Genomic DNA, 22,825 nt, shown 5'->3' with positions numbered 1-22,825 from the left:
CAGGGAGCCACAGCCACGGTCTCTCGAAGCTGGTTGCAAGACTGAGTCTTCTGATACCCTCTGCTAATCTGCTAGGCCCTCACCTTTTATTCTGACTGTCACACTTCATGGACTGGAACAAAACCCCAAATTCTTCTTTAGTCAGAAGATGACAATTCTCTCTTGTCACTGAAGCAGCTGCATTTCTTGGAGGATTTTGATCTGGAGACAGAAGAAAGGACAGGATTCTGACAGCTCCTGGGTGGAAGATGATAAAGGAGAATTGTGGGGGAGGGAGGAGGCAGGAGGCAGTCTCTGAGGCTTATCTCTTAAGGGGTCCCATCCTCCCCTCCAATCCCATGTAGCCCCAACCTGTTCTCAGAGTTGGATATAAACAGCCCCTCCTCTAGGAACTTATAATTGATTCTAGTCCCCTAATCAAACCCTCCATTGGAATGGTTCTCCTCCTTCTATGTGTAACAAACCTTCCCGATAAATCCTAGATGCAGAGGATGGAGCCATGGAGTGTCCTCCCCAGGGTGGTCTCTGACTTTTACATCCTCACCCTCACTCAAAGTGATGGCCCCAGCTGCTCACCTCAATCCATTACTTAGTATCGATTATATTTTCCTAGAAGTTATACAGCCAAGATCCCTCAGAAAGGCCCCCTGGCCCATGACTAGCCCTCATCTTCCTATGCTGCACCACCACGAGGGCCACCAGTGTCAGGGCATGAGCATAAAACAGGACTTGGACCTTCACCACAATCTGGGCTCTACAGAAGGGACACTGAGGCTCAGTGATCTTTTGCCCTGATTCTCTGTGATGACAGACAGAAAAACTGAGGCCTTGGAAACAAAGAAGGTATTCAACCACTTAGGAACTGCCTGTCTTAGGAGGGGCCCAGTTTCTCTTTTCCCCAGTGGTCACCACCTGAGGCAGAGGCTGAGACTCAACTCTGAAGCTTCACTACTCAAGGAACAGGGACTGGTGTCTTTGCTGGAGCCTCCATCACTCATAGATAAGATGAACCTGACACCCACATTCACAGGGGCATCTGGTAGGCTCTCAGGAAAGGAGGTTTGCCAAGTGCTGCAATCTCAGGGCTCAGTCTAAGACTCTCTCCTCACCACTTTCAGGATCCTGGTCCCCACCCTGCCTGCCTGTCCCAGTCTCACTCACATCCATATAATCCTCTGTAGCAACTTCCAGCATCTGCATGTCAGTGAGAAGTGTACCCAGAGAGGGCACAGCTCCTTGTGCCATCAAGGTGGTAGCAGTGATGAGCACCAGTTATCAGCTTCCTCCATAAGGCCTGTCCTTTGAACTCTCACCAACCCATATCTCCTTGACCCCCTACCCAAGTCTTCCGCTTGGAGCCACCAAGGACCCTCACCCTCCTTACCTGAAATATTTCCCTCCTTTTTCCACAGCTGGCCTCCAAAGACACCAAGCACATCCTAGTTACCTCTATGGTCAGGTTTTAATAAATCACAAAGTCAGGTTGTCCCCAGCCACACTCTTCCCCAAATCCACTCTGAGCCCAGTTCTCCCAGGCTCTTCCTCTGTTCTCTCTAATCAAGGCATTCCAAGCACTGTGGCCACATGAGGGCAGGGCCGGAGGAGGAAGACGCTCTGCTATCTTGATGTGGAAAACTCCAGCTTGGAGAGAGGAGCCCTATCTTGACTTCCTGGAGCCCCTCCCTGCCACAGGCCAACTCACCTGCTGCTAAAGCCCCATCTGGACTCTCTAAAAATGTCCCTAATTAGCAGAGTCAGGAACAGGGTCAGTGAGACTGTGCTTCCCTCACAGTTACACCTCTGTTCTCCTGACCTCAGATCTGAAATAACCACCTGAGTCAGCTGGTGCAATGCTCCCACCACCTCCAGTGAGCCCTGAATCGAGATTTATTCCCAGCTCCAACACTCAGTGCATTCATAACTTTGGGCATACAGCCGGGCCTCCCTGAGACTGTTTCCTCATCTGAGAAGTGTGATGGGAACAACACCTTCCTCACAGGGCCTCCCAAGGACTCAGTCGCATGTGGCTATCACCATTGTTCTCACCATCATCCCTCTCAGGAAAAGTCAGCCACAAAAACTTTTAAATTTCCTTCCTCCTTTGCACCTTATCATGACCCTGTGAGGCCTGCACAACAGGCTTCCTGAATTTTCCAGAGGAGGAAACAAAAGCCCAAAGAGGGCAGTGACTTGCCCAGGGCCCCACAGGAGAGGTTGGCTCCTCCTTGCACCTGGAGGGCCTTCCCCAGTTGCCTTTATGCCACACACCAGCACCACCACTGACCAGGGGCCAATCCTCTGGATTCTATGGGTGTCCACATCCCCATCCAGGCCCAGCTGTGGTGGAAAAGGGACATGGTGTCTTGGGGGGCCTGGTTGAGCCGTGCCAGCTTGTCCTAGCTTCACTGGAATTGCTATCCCACAAGCTGGGTTTGAGGTCATGCCAAGTACTTCACCTCCCTGATGATCCACCAAGGGAGTTTTCCACGCAGAACTCTCTCTTTATCCACTCCTCACTGTTGGCCTGCCAGTGAAATCGCGCCGGTGCAGTAGACCGGTATCCTGCTCCACCCACCAGTTGCCGGCCTCCAGTGTCTCTGATACCCAGGGATGATCATGCCCGCCTTGGCAAGGCTACTGAGATTCAGGAGGACTTAAACAGATCTTTGGCTCAGATGTGTTGCTTCAACCTTGTTTCCTGGGCTGTCTCCCTTGGCCTTCAGAAGGCCCCTGCCAGCCTCAGTGTGCCAAGCACTGACCCTAGCAGACTCTCCTTGGGGACTGCATCTCACCCACCTTCCATTGCCAGGGCTTCTGCTCAGCCCTTCTCACTTTCCCAGGACAAGCCTGGCTTCACACACACATCAAGATCCTGTGCATTTCTCTTTGTGGTGTTCAAAGAAATAGAATAATTTCCATTTTTTTCTAACTTGACTTACAACCTATTTATTGTGAAGATGTCCTGGCTGCAGGAGATCTTTACACACCCACCCAGAAGGCCTCAGCCCTTGTTTCAGTGCCTTCTTGTTTCACCTTGTCACTAAATGTTTATGACCTCAAGGAAATTGGGGGAAGCATGAGCAAATGCAATTCCATTGTTACCAGTGCTTTGTGGGCAGGGCCAGAAGGGTGACCCTCACTGGGATTATATAGAAATTTTATATAAGATAGACATTTCAAGTTTGCTTTGGAGAAATGCAGGGAGAACTAACTTTCATAAGTGACAGTATGCAGAAGTTAAGCTTCCTAACTGCCATGAGTTCTCAAGTCCCTCTTACTAAATTTGGCGGTGTGTGATGATGTCCAGATGGCCATAATATACATATATCAAACAATTTATAGCATTCATTTTGTGTTAGAAATTGTGCATTTCAGCCAAAAGTTTTTAATACATCAAGGATAGTTTCCCACATTGTTTGAAGATTGGAAAATAGAGCACTTTCTGAAATGTCCTTTTGGACACATTTTCATTGAAGGTTCCATGTACCAACAGTCAATGAGACAAGTGATAGTTGAGCAGCCTCATTGTCTGGGGTGACACTTGAACTTCTTGGTCTCACAACTGAGGAACTCAAGAATGCAGACATGCCAAGGGTGAGGTTAGATCAGAAATTCAGTAGGTGAAAGAGAATAGCTCTCTGCTGCAGAGAGGGGTCCTAAAAAAGGGTTGCCACTCTGCAGTAAAAGGCAAGGGTTTTTATACGTGAGCTAGTGGGAAGGAATATTTTATCCACATAGGGTGTGAAAAACCAGTTAGGACCAGGCATGTCAGCTGTATAGAGCACAAATCTCTGACAGCCCACATCCCACCCTTTTATTATGCAGGCGGGTTCTTAGTCTGAGCTACTACAAGTTGGTCATCTCTTTCATACTACGCACGTGCAAAAAAGAGGGGTGGAGCCCCTCATGTTGCATGTGTCTGGCCCAAGGTGGTGGGTGCAGCTGCAGGCATCCCTGTCAATGCAAGCTTTCAGCTTCCTTATCTGTGATTGCAGCCTGATCTTACAGGCCGTTCTTTGTTAAAGAGAAGTGATTTCTCGGGCTGGTTTTTGTTAGAAGAGAAGTTCTGCTGAGGACTCTTTGCTCTATCAGCCTAGCTAGTTTCTTTCTTCATCCACTCTCAATGATAATAAATACTTGCTTTTAGGGGGATTCTGGGGGTGGGAACAAATTTGAGACCATAAAGTACCTTAGAATAAGAATTCACCCTGCAGTCAGCTATAGTGTGAATTGTACGTCTATTATATCGGCTTCATGCACTACTCAACATAACAAGAAGGGAAAATGTGTATCTTTTAAAAATCTAGATGACAAACGGACTTTCCACAGATTGTTTGTGTTTTCCTCTTTCTAGAACTTCGTCATTCCACTGTAGATTGTTTTCTCTGGAATCACAGATGATGAGTAAGCCTAGGCTGGCAAGCAGGACACAGTGGATTACTTGCAGGGGTAGTGTTTTTGTGGGGAACCTAAAGGGGCAGTCACTGCAGCCTGCAGGAAAGCCTCAGCAGCGATTCTCTCCCGCGCTGCCCCAGCGGGGTAAGTCAGCCACGCAAAGCTCTGATTCCCTGTCATGAAGGACGACCTTGGCCAGGCAAGCCCCAGCCTCCAGGAAAAAAGGGTGGACCAGGGAGCGCGCACCTTCCAGTCTTATCGTGAGCTGTGCCTACAGCCTGCACTGGGGCACGACTGGTACGCAGATCTGTTCTGGTCTTTTAGGAGGCGGAAGACAACTTTTCTCCCCAAGTCGATGCCCTGTTGGCCAGGCCTGGGATGGACTGCAGGTCTGCGTAGTGATTTCTGAGTCTCCAGCACCCAGTTGTCCCATTGTGATGACAAGGAGGATGGCCAGAAGTACCGGGGTGAGGAAGAGGAAGGGCTAGCAGGAGAAGGCGAGCTTCCAGAAAGAGGCCCGCCGCAAATGCTTAGTGCCTGGGTGGGCACGGGGATTGCTGGGTGCTGCTTGGGGGCAAGGCCACAGGCCCTGCTGGTGGTCGCCAGATAACCACCCCCTGCCAGAGGTCACCAGGGATTCTCTGAAAACCTTCGGAAATGGTACACGCAAACCTTCAGAAATGATCAGCCGCAGCGGATGATCCAGGCCAATGAGGGGTGCAGGGAGCCACACTGAGTACCCCTTGGACTGCAGCCTGTGAACGCAGCCTGGGTCTGGGGCACCAGCGGAAGTGCAGCCCACGCCTCCACCGCCCTGGCCCTCTCCTGCCTCTCTTCTTGTCTGGCTGTGCCAAGATTGTAACGGCCTGATCTCTGTACTGCCTGAGAAGTGCAAGTTTGGGGAGGCAGAGCAGAGGGACGTGACCGCCAAAAGTCCTGCTCCTGTGCTGGGCGCTGCGAGAAGACAGGGCAGAGGAGGTCATTTTGTTCTGCTCGGAGGAGAGGAGAGGCCAAAGCTCATGACACTGTCTTTTTAGGGGACCTCCCATTCAAATCCTATCCAGTCTCCACTGTCCTACACTTGTGCAGACGAGGAGATAAAGCTCTGGTAGATGGGCGTGGCCACGGAGGTCCGCATGCCCACCTTGGCAGACCCACAGACTGACAGTGCTAGGGTCCACACCCGCAGGAGCTCTTTCCAGTCTGCCGGGTAGTGGACTCCCACATTCCCAGTAGGTGGCTCTTCCGCCTCATCCACCAGCCACCTGCCTCCAGTGACTAAGATCCTCAGGGCTGATCAGGCCCCTCGTTGGCAGGGCTGCTGAGATTCTGCACCAACTGGACAGATCTTTGGCTCAGATGAGCCACTTGAGTCTTCAGTGTACTGGGCCATCTTTCCGGGGCTTCAGAAGGTCTTTGCCAGCCTGAGTGGGCCAGGCCCTGACCATGGCTGCATCTCCCTGGGAGCCCCATCTCACCTGCCCTCCATCCCCAGGGCTCCTGCTCAGTGCTTCCCACTTTCCCAGGACAAGCCTGGCTCCAACAGACATGTCTAGACCCTGTGTATTTCTCTTTATGGTGAGCAAAGAAAGAGAATGATTTCCATTTTATTTTTATTTTTTTCTAATTTTACCTATAACGTATTTATTGTAAAAAGTCTTAGACTGCTGGAGCCCTGACTCACCCACCCAGGAGGCCCCAGCCATTATTTCAGTACCTTTCCAACCCACCCTGTCTCTAAATATTTCCACCGTTAACAAAATAGGGAGAAGCATGAACAAGTGCAATTCCACTGGCACCAGAGCTGTGAAAATGGGTCCAGAAGGTCATGCCCATTAGGATTCTACAGGAATTCCATAGAAATAAAGAACTCAAGGTTTGTTTGGACAGATTGGCATGGAGAAGTAACTTTGCATTCACCTCTGGGTACCCTCAACCGTGGAGCCACTTGTTCCTTGGAAGCCACCTGAGCCACATGCCCTGCTGTCCTCACATCTACAGCAGCCCACCTCACTGAGGGCCAGCACCAAAGTCCCCAGAGTCCAGCCGTGGCCTCCTCACTGCTCCTGGATCCCCCACAGTCCTGGGCCTCAGTCTCTCCATCTGCAGTATGGGTGTCCCTCCATCATCCCCAGCCTGCCACCCAGAGCCCAGGCCAGGGATCTAGAAATCATTTTGATAGCCTGGCCTCTCTTCCACCCTGTTGGGACCTAGACCTTTGGTGTGACCTGAGGGAGATTGTCCACCAGGCATTGGTCTCTCACCTGCCTGTTGAGGACAGAGCCCCAGCCCAGCCTGTGAGAGGCACCTGGGGTTCTCCTGGGTCAGGTCAGGTTCTGAGCCCTGTGAGGGAAAGGCACATATTCCAGCAGAGAAGCAGCAGGCTCCTGGATATGGGCCATCATGGGGCCACTTCTCACCCCCACCCTCTCCTGCATTTCAGGTGCTCCATCCTTGGGAAGTGAGAAAGATGAAGAACGAAGCTGAAGACTCAGGTAAGACCAGCTTCCAGGCACACAGACTAGACAGGGATGGGTCCTGGGCCCACACTGGAGAGCAGGAAATGAGGTGAGGAGGACTCAGCTAGGGGAATGGAGCTGGGGGAAACCAGGGCAGCAGGTCCCAGGAGAGGAGCATACCCCGGGAGGGAATCAGAATTTTTGGCCTCAACTGAGCCCTCAAACCCTGCCCAAACCATACTCTCCAGTGACCTCACCCTGAGTTTCTGCTTGCCCCTGCCCACCTGGCCATCCTAGGCAGGTGTTAGGTGTTTCTCCTATTGTGGACTTGAGCTGTGAGGGTTACCAGGCCACATTTCAGAAGGCACCATCTGGCAGTGGGCAGAGTTGAATTACTGTGGTATCCTTGTCTTAGAAAACAGTCCCTTCCACAGCCTGATAAGATGTCTCTGTCACCCAGGGGTCTCTGTCTCCCACCTCAGGAGGCTCAGGAGGGCAGCCCAGAGCCCTGGGAGGTGGCTCTTCCCAGTGTCTGCCACACTGCTCTCACCTGTGCCTCAATGTCCTCCTCCATGTGATGGGGATGTCCCTGTGGGTGGATGGCAGTGGGGCCCACTTGGGGAGGGGGACTGCCTCCCTTTTCTTTCCTGGGCTCCTGGCACCTCCCTCCTGAGGGATGATATGCCAGCCTCCCCAGGAGTCCCAGCAGGAAGGCAGACCCCAAGAAGGAACAAACACAAGTTGAGCTGTGAGGAAGTGGGTAGTGGCAGCCCTGGACACCGGGAGAGGAAGAGGTGGGGCCTCCAGGATGCCATCCTCACTCACCTGGTGCCTGTCAGGCCCTGGAGCTCTTCAGAGAGTGGGGTATGGTCTCAGATCCTAGTGGGCTGATACCTCTTGGCTGCCTCTAAGTCTCCCAGCTCTGCAGGCAGCTGGGCTTCCCCTCCTAGCAAACTGCTTCCAAGGCCTGTCCTGCCTCATCCATTCAGCTGAACTTACCACTGGGTCCTGGGCCTGCCCCAGTGTGATTTCCTGGGTGGGAGGGAGCTCCCTAGGGAGATACCTCTATGCCCAGAAGGTTCCCAGGCCCGGGGGGAGCACATTGACCCTCTTCGCAGGAGAAACCACTTGGGGGAAGCAGGCTGGGAGGGGTGGGGATACATGGCCCAGCTCTGAGAAGGCTCGAAGTTGGGGAAGGGCCATGCTGCAAAAAGCTAAATATAAACCAGATGTCCCTCAACAGGTCGATCAATAAACTGTGATGTAGCCATAGACTCGAATCCTACTTTACAACGAAATGGAACTATTGCTTCACACCACGAAACTGATGAATCTTAAGTTTACTTCTATAAATGAAGGAAGTCAGATCCAAAAGGCTACATATTGTATGTTTCTATTTATATGATATTGTAGAAAAAGAAAATTATAAAGATCAAAAGCGATTAGTGGATGCCAAAAAGTGGGATGAGGGGAGGCATTGGCTATGAAGGGACAGCATGAGAGAATCGGAGGGTAATGAAACAGTTCTGTGTGGTACTGTGAAGGTGGATGTTACTCTGAACAGTTGCCATATCACATTGAACTGTAGACCACAAAGAGTAAATGTCCTTGATGCAAATTGAAAAAATAACCAGAAAGTTGGGACATTTAGATGAAATGCAGTAGGTGATAAATGAGTTTAACCTTACTACAAATGTATGGCCTAACCCTGTTGAAGATGGTGGGGACGAAAATTCTTGACCTGAGTCACTTAGGAAAACAGTGTTTTGATTGAATGCTGTAATACTCAAAAGCTGTACACCAACACTGTGTTCTAGTTGTTTTTTTTTCCTGTAAAGCTATGGATTAGCAATTTTGAAACTACTTTACATATTAGTTTATATATTTATATATGATTGATTATTAGTGCCTGTTTCTCACTCTTGTTGAAAAAAGTTGAAAATAAAAACAGTATGCTAGAATGAACCTTGTTGTGCTGATCTGGAGCTGGAAATATCAGAATAAACATTTCTATTGCAATATATCCATCCAGAGAGAGAGAGAGAGAAAAGGAGATATGTGTGCACACCTTAGTTGTATGTTTCCAAACCCTGTCTGCTAGTAGGGCCCAGAAGCAGTGACATTTCAGTATCAATGAGCACACCTAACTTTTGGATCTTGGTATCTAAATACTGTTCTTCAATAAGAAGAATCAGGGATACTTGTAATAGTGGATAATTCTAGGGCGGGAGATAGAAAATACAAGTTGAGCCTCGAGTATCTTATAGAGCCAGAAAGTCAAAAAGTGCTTTAAAAACATACAAGGGAGCATGTCAAAAGGAGCCACCCTGTAAGACCTCCCAATGGCCCAAGGTGGAAAAATGTGAGCAGCAAAATAAATAATGATAGCATTAAATTATAACCAGATAATAAAATATATATCCACACATCCATACCAATATAGAAAAGATGAAATAAGGAAAGAAGGAAGAAAGTGCGGGAATGAGGAGGGGAGGAAGAAAGAAAATCTTTACAGAATTCCAAGTACTACATCTACCAATGTAGATGAATAATTCAAAACAGAAAATCACTACAAGAACACTCCAGTAATAACAACTGTAGGCAAAAGTTACTAAATAATTTTAAAATTGTGGGTAAAATTTAAAGGAGAAAAAATGTATTTGCATAGCCCCAAAGTATTGGCTTCCAAATATTTTCAAAACACTATTTTCTCTTAATTTTTTAAAAGACCAGTAATTACTTAAGGCAAAAAATTAACATTGTATTGTGAGATTTGTAATGTTTAATGTAAAATTTACAAGAGCAGCACAAAGGATAGAAGGAGGAAAATGGAACTGTTCTGTAGGAAAGTCTTTATGTTTTACATGTATTAAAATGTATTAACTCTAAGTAGATTGTGATATGTTAAAGATGCATATTGTAATCTCTGGACCAATCAATAAAAAAATGCAAAGCGGTGTCACTTAAATGCTGATACAGAAATTAAATTACATATAAAAAGTATTGCAAAAGAATGTGTATAGAACTTTTAGTCATAAAAACCCAAAACGGAAAGTAACCTAAATGTTTTTCATAAGAAAATGTGTGAGCAAATTGTAGAGCATTCATACAACCAAGTACTACTCATCAACACAAAGGAACAAACTACTGAAGCACACAGCCTGGATGATTCTCATGAACCTGCTAAATGAGACAAGCTACACATAAAATAATACATATTGTATGATTTCAGACAAAATGAACCTACGATTTAAAAAAATCAACAAAGAAATAAACTCTGAGGGAGAAAAAAATGCCCAGAAAGGAGTAGGAGAGAATTTTTTGGAGATGGTGAAAAATTCTATTCTTAAAAGTTATGAATGTTATATTGGGTATTTGTCTGTCAAAGTTGTACATTTAAGATTCATGCCTTTCAATGTACATATGCCCTCACAATGAAAAACAGAACTAAAAATAATAAAGTAGGGGTGAACTAGGTTGAAGTATAGATAAAACAAAATGGCACATGATTAGTAGTTGTTGAGGTTGGGTGACTTTGTTTCCATTGTACATGTTTAAAATTTTCTGTAATAAAACATTTTGTATAAAAATACAAAGTTACTGTACAATGTAGGCTATTAAAAGCTTAGCTGTCATTGGAAGGAGGGAGGGAAAGACTAATTGCCAGGGCATGAGTGAAGCTGGTTCTCTTTCTTGGCCACACAAGTGTATTTGCTCTGCAATAATTCATGGAGCTTTGCATGAATACTTTGTGCATGTATTTTTGTATGCCTGTTGCACATCACAAAGTGATGAAAATATTACATATTTTCACACAAAATCCAACCCAAAATCTCAGAATAATGACAGTATTTTGTTTCGGTTAAAGTCAGACATGTTCTCTCATGACATTATTAGGTGAGTTTGAATATTCAGAAGTCTGTTCATGCCCTAATTATTGAGTAACACAAGGTCTTTTTAGTTTTACCTCAATTTGAAAAGTGGCATGGTGTTAATTTTTTGAATGCAACACTTTTTTCCAGGAAATTTCTTTCCCCACAGTGATGCTTACCGAGGCCAGGGCATCTAGCACAGTGCCCTGCATGTTATATGTGCTCAGTATATGTAGAACTGGGTTATGTTAGGAACAAAATGAGTCATAGATAGTGCTTACGGATAAGAGCCAGTTGTAGCAGAAGTTGATGCAAATGTACTTGATCTTCCTTTAATGAGAGATGCTCTTTGTTGTTTCAGGTGATGGGCTGGTTTGTGAAAAGCCCAGTGCCTTTATTTCCCCATTCACCCAGGAGGGGACAAAGCTGGGCAGAGATGAACCACCAAGCTCATCTATGAATACCCCAATGATGAGCACAGACACTAGCCCTGTTGGGGGTGGCTGAGAGAGGTCCTGGCGAGGCTGCAGAGGGGAATGGAGATATATCAGCTACACATCCTAAACCAAGCTTGTCCAGCCCATGGCCCACGAGGTACATGTGGCCCAGTATGGCTTTGAATGTGTCCCAACACAAATTCATAAACTTTCTTAAAACATTGCGTAATTTTTTCTGCGATTTTTTTTTTAGCTCATCAGCTGTTGTTAGTGTTACTGTATTTTATGTGTGGCCCAAGGCAATTCTTTCAACCTGGCCCAGGGAAACCAAAAGATTGGACACCCCCATACAGGAAAAAAAATGTGATCTGCTTCCTTATCAAACTTCTGTTCTAGGGCTCAAGACTCTCAGTTCAGACAGACACTGTCATCTTTCTCCAGACCACAGCGTACCTGAGAGCCACAGAAAACTTCTGTTCCACAGTTCTCCATGGGAGTGGCTATGGGGCAGAACCTATTAACTCAGCCCAATACAGACATTTTTGTGGTTCACCTTATCTTCCAGGCAGAGACGTTGCTGCTTTCTTTAGAGAGGCTGGGCTCTGCCTTTTGCCACAAGCAGGTGAGTGTCAGCTGTGGTGGTGTCAGTTGGTAGGGTCAGCCTAGCCAAAGACCCTGAGGTGTGTGATAAGGTGCCAGGAATGGTGGACTGGGCTAGGCAGTCTCCCAATCTTCAGGCTTCTAGATGGTCCTTTATACAGCATGAATGAGTCCTGGAGGTCCTTGACCTGAACTGGGCCAGTGCACTTGTCCTCAGGTCTTCAGGGTGCAGGTGTTGACTGTGACATGGAGAAGCAGGCTGGTCCCTAGGTCACCAGCAGAACTCTCAGGCAGGGCCAAGCAGAGCACTCAGATGGTGGGAACTCAAGGGCAGATCATAGGCCTGTGAGGGCTGGGCTCACAGAAAGTCTCCAGACCATGGCTAAAATCATCACATGGGAGGAGGGCAGCTGTGCTGTTGGCCTGTCCCAGGGAAGGCAGGGCCCCCTCAGGGGGAGCAGTGGAGGCAGGCAGATGCCGGGCACATTGTCCACTCACATTTTTCTCCTACAGCAGCAGCAGCAATATCCTTCATTGGGGTGTGTGACAGTACCTGGTCAACCATTGCCTGCCTGGCCCAGCAGTGGCCATGGCAGTGGCAGCAGTGGTGATGACAGTGGGGGCCCCAGGACAGAATGCAGACCTCTGCAAGGCTGGAATCTCAGAAGACCACTGGGCAGCAGCCAAAATTGCTGGGTGCAGGCAGAGCAGCTGTGCTCCAGGGCTGTCACTGGTGAGCCTTGCCCCACTCCATTGGTGGGAACAGTGAAGAGTGACTTCTGTGGGCATGTGACCCACTCACACTTCCCTCTTGCAAAGCCAGCCATGGATTTCACTGCTGGGTGCATGAAGGTGCCCAGGCTCCATGCTTTCTTTCAAGCCTGGTGGCAGCAGTGGTAGCGGCCACTGTGACTGCAAGGGGAGCCTCAGGGACTATCACTTGCCTCTGGGAACTGAGCTCTCAGAAGAACACTGGGCCAGAGCCAAAATGCTCAGGCAGGAACATGTCAGCTGCACTGTGTGCCAGGCCCTGTCTAGTGGGACTCACTTATCTCACAAGTCTCTAAGCCTCTGTTTATTTTTCTTCAAACTTTTATATTTTCCTCAGACTGAATAATTTCTATGGCTCTGTCTATATTTCTTCAATTTCTAATCAGCTGAGAAGCTCAGCAGTATTTTTTTATTTTGTTATCTTTCTATTTAATTATTTTATAATTTCTATTTCTCTACCAAGGTTGGATGTCTGTTCATTCATTATGAGGATTTATCTCTTTGAACATATTTATTATTGCTGCATTCAAATCCTTGTCTTCTAATTGCAACATCTTGGATATCTTGGGGATCATTTCTACTGCCCATTTTTTGTCTTGCGTATTGGTGACACTGTCCTGTTTCTTCATACATCTTCTACATTTTAAGCTTGTGTTCTAGAAACTATAAACGACAGCTGTAGAGATTTTGGATTCCATTGTGTTTTTTTGAAGAGTACTGTTATATTTCTAGGATGGAGTTAACTTGGCTGGACTCAACTCCAATCCCCATATCCCCTACAGTGGACCAAGCTAAAATTATCATTCAGTTCTTACCCTTATCATGTCATATGTATTACATGGAGGGATGTTTGTATATTACTACATATAATATTTTATCAAGAATTTATGTTTTCTGTGAATGTATTAGTTCCACAAGTTATTCCACCCTTACTTGAAGACAGAAACTGAATGCTGTTTGCTTTTTGAAGTTTTAATAAATGGGATTAGATAGTATGCATATTTTTAATCTGGTTGAATTTATGTAACATTATATTTGTGATGTTTATCCATCTCATTGCATGTACATATAATTTGTTTATTAATCAGCAATACTACATTTGGTAATATTATATAAAAATAAAAAATGTCTGAAGTTATGATTATTCTTTAATTTTGGTTTTATTGATGAGGACTGAGCCCAGACAATGCACCTGGGCAATGTTACTGAAGAAAATGAGCTCACTCATTACCAAGTTTAGGATCCAGCTGCTGCCACTCTACTTTTCCAGGAATTAGGTAAGTTCAGTTTTCTATTTGGTGACTCCCATTTCTACCAATCCCAGAGCCTACTGTCTTACTTCTACAGGTGACATGACAGTAATAAGTCCAGAAAGAAATGAAATGACAGCATTTATTCTTTATACCCATGTCTCAGGGACAAAAATTCATATACACAGAATGATTCCAAGACAAACCTCGGTATCTGTTTCTTAGCTTCATTACTGATGAATACTCAAGACTCAGGTGGAAAGTTGGAGGAGGCAGAATTTTATCAATGAGGTCTGTAATTTTCTCATGATTTTGCTCTTGTATCTCATTGAATTATAACTAACTGGTAGGTGTTTCTACATACCATATGTTATGAAAACATAAACTTAAAGATTTGTGTAAGAAAATGTGTAATTTTGTAATGTTATACTCTATTTGCAGTTTTATTTGACTATTTCTCATTTTACAACAAATTGTGCATTTATGAAAATTTTTATCTTGACATTAAAATATGAGCTAATTTATAATGATTTAATCATATTTTAATTTTAATTTTATTTATTTATTTTTTTGAGACAAGGTCTCGCATTGTCACCCAGGCTGGAATGCAATGGTGCGATCCTGGCTCACTGTAACCTCTGCCTGCCGGGTTCAAGCAATTCTCCTGCAAGTAGCTGGGACTACAGGCACCCGCCACCACACCCGGCTAATTTTCTAATTTTTTGTATTTCTAGTAGAGATGGGGTTTCACTATGTTGGCCAGACTGGTCTAGAACTCCTAACCTCGTGATCCGCCCACCTTGGCCTCCCAAAGTGCTGGGATTACAGGCGTGAGCCACCGCACCTGGCCATATTTTTATTTTGTTAAGTTTGAAGATACTTTAATATATCTCTAATACTTAAGAACTGTTTGAATAATTACGTGATAAAACAAAATTTTAAAATATTTTACAATAATGATATTTTAGCAAATGGCCATAAGGAACATTATGTTTAATTGTATTAGCGTAATTGCTAATAAACAGTTTTTTTTTTCTACCACAAAACTATCTGAAAACATTACCTTCTGCTGTGTCTGCTATAACTCTGTCAAGTGACTGAATACCTTGTATGCATGGAGGCTGGTGATATTAAGAATGATTTCAAAAATTTTCTTTTCTTTTTTTTTTTTTCCGAGATGGAGTCTTGTTCGGTCACCCAGGCTGGAGTGCAATGGCACGATCTCAGCTCACTGCAACCTCTGCCTCCCGGGTTCAAGGGATTCTCCTGTCTCAGCCTCCCAAGTGGCTGGGATTACAGGCATGCACCACTATGCCCGAATCATTTTTACATTTTTAGTAGACACACGGTTTCACCATGTTGGCCAGGCTGGTCTCGAACTCTTGACCTCGTGATCTTCCCGCCTCGGCCTCCCAAAGTGCTGGCATTAAAGGCGTGAGCCACCATATCTGGCCCCAATATTTTCTTAAATTCAGTTTAATATTTTGTGTTTTGGAAATAGTCTAAAACTCATAAAATGTTTTATGTATTAGCTTGTATGAGATTGTTTAGTGTTGAAAGAATAATAATTTGCAAACTTGAATGACAGTATTTCCTCTTATAAAAATTATCCTTGAAACTTAGTAATTCTTTTTCTCAAATTTTCAAATCTTGCTTTAGCTCAACAAAACACGTATTTACAAAAAGTGACAAGTGTATTATAGTTTAAATGTTTGAATTCACAAGTTAATGTTTTCTGACTTCAGTAGGATTATTGCCTTCTAGTGTCTATATGTTCTAAAATGGAAGACAGAGATGATGAAATTAGGATACTATTAAAAACAAAAAGGAATAAAATAATGATGTTAGAAATTGTCCATTTGTGGCTCATGTGGGCATCAAACCTTAAAAAACTTTATCAGTAGAAAACTCCTCTGTTCCTGAACACAAGACAATTTTAAGTTTGTCTTTAAATATTTCGTGTTAAGAGCTCTACATTTCATGTAGAGGAGAAATGTCTGAGATGATGAATCTGAACTGATCTTGCTCAGAGTTTCTGAGCAAGAAGGACATGCCCTCCATTCCTTTCCTAATACAATATTTTACACAGTTCACATGACTCTCATCTTCTTGTTACTTTGATACACAAAGGTGTGATGGTAAAAGACGTCCATGACTTTAGAGAAAAAAGGTGTTCTATTTTGCTCATATGTTTTGGGTTTCGTGGTCAGAAAAATGTACTTGCACACAGGATGTTAAGGTTTCCAAAAATTTGTAGCCCCTCCAGTGTTTTTCTGTCTGCTACCTCTACAGCTACACTTCTGCTTAGGCTTTTCTTACATGAGCTGAGAATAAAATGTCTGGAGATCATGAATGCTGTTAGTAAGCATTGTGCTTTCAGCTGCACCTTACACTAAGTTAAATTTCCAGTGAGTAGTAGGTGCGTTTCAGTTTGTCAATGGTATCTGGAACTTGTCATAATAATTATTTTACTATTTGTACATTATACAAACAATTTTCCTGGAAGCGTTCGAGCTGGGAAAGATTACCCCCTTTCCTGACGATGCTAGCTGTGTTTCTCAGGTTGCCAACTATTGTCACTGAAAACAAACCTTCCTCCCTCTGAAGAGATCATCTGCAATTCTCACAATCACTTTGTGCTGTTGATGAATGGTCATATGTTTTATAATGCAGCTCACAGAATATGGTGAAAGTGATGATAAATATGACACTTTGATTACTATAATAAAACATAGGATGCTATTTTGTGATCTATATTCATACTTAAATGTATGTCAGGCAGAATGCAAAGACCTATATTAAAATGGGGTCACTCATGAAGTATTACAATGCTAAATATTAAATAGTATTATAAAAATGAGGAAATGGGTTTTATCAAACTTTATATTGTTCAACATAACATTTTCTAATGCAAAACAGCATTGGATTTGTATTGTACCTTTCTGTCTTACTTTACAATTTTTATTCAGACATCAGATCTTAGCCCATAAAGTCTATGATGAGTCTGTGATGCCTGTTCTATTTAGTGATGTTGTTTTCTCTAACATTTCTGTGACTGTGCACATGACATAGGGTTTCTACTACTAAAAACTATGATGAAGTGAGAATAAGGAAGATGAACTTGATCTGCATTATCTGTCTCTAAGAGTTCTCAGGACCTTTACCCTAAGTCCAAGGACAAACTCACTGCTTCTAGCAATCTGAGGAGTAAATTCAGATTTGCACATATTTATGGTGTTAGATAGAACCCAATTCTTTTTTACTTTCAAACAACCCATATGACTTCTGTGAGTTTTTCTTCTGTTCAGTTTCTCCCAAGTCTATGTAATGTTTTTGGATGTCATGATTATTTCTTTGGTGAGGTAGTGAGATTCATAAAATAAACATAGAGGGCAAAAAAAGTTTAAAATTTAAAAAGACAAGAAAAAAAATTTTTAGTATAACTATAAAATACTTAGATTCTTAAGTATATGTTAAAACCATAGTCCTCCCCAGTCCAGGCTCAGCACCAATGCCCTCCAGCATCTCACCGGAGAAGGAGGCCATATGAAGATCTGGCAGAAACACACCTTTTTTAGTAAGCAGCTGAAATTATAATAGAGAAATTATCCTGCATTATCAAAGTAGGCCCTACACAATTGCTAGTGTACTTAAATGAGGGAGAAAGGAGAACAATTGTCAGAGTACTATGATATAAGATCCACTTAATGGGTCATTTTTTCCAAAATGTTTTTGGTTATTCTTCCTCTATTAGCATAAAATTTACTTCAGTTCACTTGCAGAAACACACCTGATTTATTTTTACACGCACTCACTATTCTTTGTCATTAACACTGAATCAAGGAAAATCTTAAAGTTTTCTAAATGAATGTTTCTTAGGCAGTATAGGAGTATAGATAATGTGACTATACCTCTAATTGTTCATATGTGGGTGCTTGATGCATTGTATTAATAATTGGGTGTGTGAAATAATTTCCAGGCCATATTTTTAAGAAATTATATGAGATACTCAAGATTAACCAAGATAAATTATTGGTAATAAAATAATGCTGGTGAAAATTTTACTACGGAATAAATAACATTGATGATGGGAGTTTTATTTGTTTTTGTTTCAGATATACAAAATGCTTCCTATTTTCCATTAAGATGAACACACTTGCTACCTATATTATCATTAAAAGTGTCTTCTTTTCCCAAGCTGGTATTGGAGTCTCAGCCAATGCCTTCCTCCTTTTCTTCTGCATCTTCACAGTTCTTGTGGATCACAGGCTTAAGCCTACTGATCAGACTACCAGTCACTTGGCCTTTGTCCATATCATGATGCTGCTCACGATTGTGTTCTTGTGTCTGAAGACATTTTTGAGTCACTGAATTTTCAAAATGACTTTAAGTGTAAGATGCTTTTCTACATGAACAGGGTGATGAGGGACCTCTCTTTCTGCACCACCTGCCTCCTAAGCGTGCTCCAGGCCGTCACCATCAGCCCCAGCAAGTCCTGGTCTGCAAGGATTAAGCAGAAATTCACAGGTTACATCTTTCATTCCTTCTTCTTCCTATGGGTTCTCAGTTTGTCTCTCAGTAGTAACCTGCTCTCCTCCACTGTGGCTTCTCCTAGTGGGACCAAGACCGATGTGCTAAGTATTAGTAAATACTGCTCACTTTCTTCCATAAGCTACATCATCCGGAGCCTGTCTTTCATGCTGCCACTGCTTACAAATGTCTTCTTTGTAGCAATCATGTTGCTCTGAAGTGCATACATGGTGATTCTCTTGTCCAGGCATCAGAGATGATTCCAATACCTTCACAGCATCAGCCTCTCTCCAAGAGCCTCCCCAGAGAAAAGGGCCACTCAGACCATCCTGCTGCTGGTGAGCTGCTTTGTGGTCACGCAATGGATGGACCTCATCATCTCATCCTCCTCAGCACTGTTATGGGCTTGTGACTCAGTCATCGTGGGCTTCCAGAGGCTTGTGGGTAATTTCTATTACACTGTTAGCCCTTTTATACTAATTAGGTCTGATAAAAAATAATCAAAATTTTGCATAATGTGCAATATAAATATCACAGATTTTAAATAAATTATGAAAATAATTACCTGAAAAATATATTTTTGACATCAAGTTATTCAAGAAATAGATAATTTGATACATAATTTGATTATACTTTTATTTCATCTAAATGCTTTTGAAACCTATGCTGCCAAGGACTTGGTGATTTCTTTAGTTCCATGTCCAGCATCATAGTCCCCTGTGTCCACAAGTTCCTTATCTTTAATTTTGATTCCCTAAACTTTATATAAGACAACTTTTCTATCTTCTTGAAGTGTACACTTAAGATGCTCCCATTCGTAAATAAAAATTTCTCTTTTTTTTTTTTTTTAAGACGGACTCTAGCTCTGTCACCCAGGCTGGAGTGCAGTGGCACTATCTTGGCTCACGGCAATCTCTGCCTCCCAGGTTCAAGCGATTCTCTTGCCTTAGCCTCCCGAGTAGCTAGGATTACAGGCATGCACTACCACGCCCGGCTAATTTTTGTATTTTTAGTGTTGGCCAGGCTGGTATCAAACTCCTGGTGATCCATCCGCCTCGGCCTTCCAAAGTGCTGGGATCACAGGCGTGAGCCACCGCGCCCAGCCAGTTATGAAGGTAGTTTAGTTTACCATTATTTATTAAAAATATGCTAGCTATGTATCCATGTTCATGCCTGGCTTTTAATTTTAGAAGTTGGTAAATAATTAATTTATTAGTGTGATTTATTATTTGTATGAATTCAAGTGAAATAATTGTGCTTTATTCCCTGTCATTCTATTATTTATATACAGATAATTACATTCATATTGCTATTATTTTGTTTCTCTTTGTTATATTCATTCTGCTGAAAATTCCAGTTCACTAATCCAGTTCACTAATTCTCTCATCAACTCAGCCTAATTTTATATTTAACTCACATCTTGTATATGAAATTTGTTTAAATTATTTATTTCTATTTGACTCTTTTCAAAATGTGCTTGCTCGGTTTAGTTTCCTGCTCTTCCAAAATCATTGTTTTGTGAGACAGAGTCTCACACTGTTGCTCAGGCTGGAGTGCAGTGGTACAATCTTGGCTCACTGCAACCTCTGCCTCCCAGGTTCAAGGGATTCTCATACCTCAGCCTCCCGAGTAGCTGGGATTACAGGGGCCTGCCATCACATCCAGCTAATTTTTGTATTTTTAGTAGAGATGGGGTTTCACGATGTTGGCCAGACTGGTATCAAACTCCTGACCTCAAGTCATCCACCTGCCTGGACCTCCCAAAGTGCTAGGATTACAGGCGTGAACCACCATGCCCGGTCTCAAAATTATTTTGATATTCTATTTTCTCCATTTGTTTTTACCTTAACATTTAAAATATATTTCCAATATGCAAAGTTTATGTGATGTCTAATTTCTTCTGACCCCTTTTCCTCAAAACTTATTTTCTTCTGTGCTTCATAATTTTCCAATTTTTTTCAACGGGATTCGGTTTATTCTGCCTTGGCAGGGTGGTCCTGAGAGTCGTGGATGCCACCCTGTCCTGGGCCAACGGAGGTCCAGAGGGCCAATTAAGGCCATTGGTGGGTGAAGGTGGGGGTGCAGCCCCTTGAATGCAGTGCAAACAGGCCGAGGCCCGGAGGCAGCCGTGATAGGCCAAGGCAGGGTGGAAGGCACCGGACTGGGACCGGGTCAGACCTACAGAGCCAAGGACCCAGGCCACACGAGTACCCCCGGCAGGCGGGGCACAGTGTCACATGACACAGAACATGAAACACAGGCCCAGGCTCACAGTAAGCACATGGACAACTGGGCACAGACTCACAGGCCAGATGGACAGCCAGCCATGGCTGGGCCAGACAAGCGTACACAGTGGTGGTTTCACACACAGACCACAGGGAAGACATGGCACTAGGGGACACAGGGACTCGAAGCCGCAATGCACAGAGCAGGCCGCAGAGTTCAAGGGAGGTGGGAAGGGGCCTTTTTGGCACTTCTGCCCTGGAATCCTGTGAGACAAGGGTGGCGGCCACTCTGGAGGTGCCTGGAGCGTCCCCTCGCAGCCCCTCTGGGCTTAATCCGTCTTCCACACTTTGTTGAGCAGCTTCACCACCTCATTGTAGATGATAAATGCTATGGCCACATCCAGGCAGACCCAGTCAGTGACTGGCGGGGGCCAGTGCCCTTGTGAAGGCGTTGAGCCCCTCCTTCCTCGGGATCTGCAGCTGCAGTCCACTGTTCCGGTGTTTGTGCACGTCCACGCCGTGCATCCGGATCTCTATCCCGTCCAGAGGGGCATTTCCAAAGACGCTGGCTGCGCCCGCAATGTCTCAGAAGACCCCAGTGATCAGCGGGTTTATGGGTTTGTCCCTTCGGTACCAGTTGCTGCAGGGAGGTCAGGACGAAGAAGCAATGGCCTGGTTCCAGCCCTGCTTCAGCGCGGCGGCCGTGAGGCCCTGGTAAGTCCCCTCAGCTCTTGTTCCCGCACAATCTCCCTAACCCCAAAGAATTCTCTGTTCTTGGGTTTGGGGAGGTCTGGTCGTGGATGAACTTCACTTTGATGGTCTGCATGGGATGGACGACCACCACGGCCTCGGCCACGCCGGCGCCCAGGCCGCACAGCAGCCCGCGCCTGCTGTTTAGCTGTCCCTGGGCATCCCGCATCTGGGTGCTGAGGAACTCGAATGTCCGGAACCTGACGCTGCCTCGGGGATGGAGCCGCAGAGCAGGGAGTTGAGGCCGCGGTCCAGGCCCAGGATGCTGTGGCTGTGACTGTACCCCACAGGCGCCCATGCCCGGTACCCGGAGGGGGCGAGCGCTCGTCGGTCCTCACGTGCTCGGTGGGAAACGGAATATAGGTGTAGATGCCGCTGGCCAGGCCGCCTGCCGTGATCGCCTTCCCCGGGAGCATCCCCTCGGCCTTCCAGGACTCGGCGCGGCTATGGCGGGCGGGAGGGGTGACGCCCCGCATCGCCTCGGTCCAAGCCTCCTGAACTCCCCACTCCTACCTTAATTTGGTTTTGACACAAACAAAGATCTCGCATAAACATAAAATGGGATGTCGTGGCTTGTAATTTTTGTTGAAAGCAGTAGTATTGTTCTACAGGATAGTGCATTGGGGGTAAATAGGTTTTTTTATTTTTTTCATCAGCCCACTGACATTGATAGAGGGTAGTTTTTAGGTTATTGATGAGCAGTTTTCCCTTAGGTACGCCTTAGGGTAGGGGTTTGTGGTAACGTAGTTGAGAGTTAGGCTGGGATTAGTTTGTTACGGCAGCAATATCCTTCTGAGAACCAGGGGATTCAAATCCTTCTCATGATACTTTGCTAATATCGCCCAGGTTTGCAGTGCCTTCCCTTTATGCTGCTTACCAGAGATGGTCTCTTGCACTTGGCCCAGCTATAGCATGTTCCACTGTTCTTTTTATTCCGTGCTTCTTAGCCTGGTAGCAGGGGTGAGGGAATGAGGAGATATCTGATGTTCTGAGGAAGCCTCACACTCAGCACTGTGAACTGGGGTGTGGGGTTACTGACCTTCACAGTTTCCTGCCCCTCCTGTAGATGCAATGCCAGGACAAGAGCACATTCCCGTCCCTCCCTCAGTGGTAGAGAGGCTCCTTGTCCACGTTCCTAGCTTCTAGTTGAAGTGGGAGTGGGTCTGCAACAGTGCCCTGTAAAGTAATGCTTTAGTTTCTTTATGGGAGATGTATCTGGGCAGAGATGTGGGTGTTGACCTTGTTTCTCCACCATCAGCTGCAGTGAGTTTTTTCACAGTTCCCTCTGGCTCAGGTTTGGATGCTCTTTCCCGGGGCCTTGAGTTCTATAGGAGAGATGGGAAAGCTATGTCTCCAGAGTTGTAGCAGTGGGTGGGATAGTAGTCCCTCCCCATCAGCACCATGGGGGAAGCATTCTCAGGATTGTACCCCACCCTCCCTGACAGGCCTTGTAGGGTTCCTAGAAAAATCATACACAAAGGTGTAAACTCTATGTCTGTAGACTCCAGGATTTCTCATTCCCCTTCACCCACCCAC

The 22,825-nt window shown here is 45.0% G+C and overlaps 1 long non-coding RNA gene and 1 pseudogene across 1 annotated transcript; one reads left to right on the top strand and one right to left on the bottom strand.

Annotated features, from left to right (window-relative positions):
* Window positions 1–6,167: 6,167 nt before the first annotated feature.
* LOC134757457 (uncharacterized) lies at window positions 6,168–9,079 on the top strand. Its single transcript, XR_010131442.1, has 3 exons — window positions 6,168–6,271; window positions 6,839–6,890; window positions 8,098–9,079. It is a non-coding gene; the product is annotated as an uncharacterized lncRNA (long non-coding RNA).
* An 11,789-nt stretch (window positions 9,080–20,868) lies between these two features.
* Window positions 20,869–21,765, bottom strand: LOC129527356 (tricarboxylate transport protein, mitochondrial-like; annotated as a pseudogene).
* Window positions 21,766–22,825: the final 1,060 nt, after the last annotated feature.

Source organism: Gorilla gorilla, chromosome 18 (assembly GCF_029281585.2).
Source record: "Gorilla gorilla gorilla isolate KB3781 chromosome 18, NHGRI_mGorGor1-v2.1_pri, whole genome shotgun sequence".
Classification (NCBI taxonomy): Eukaryota; Metazoa; Chordata; class Mammalia; order Primates; family Hominidae; genus Gorilla; species Gorilla gorilla.
This window is presented reverse-complemented; position numbering and strand designations above follow the sequence as displayed.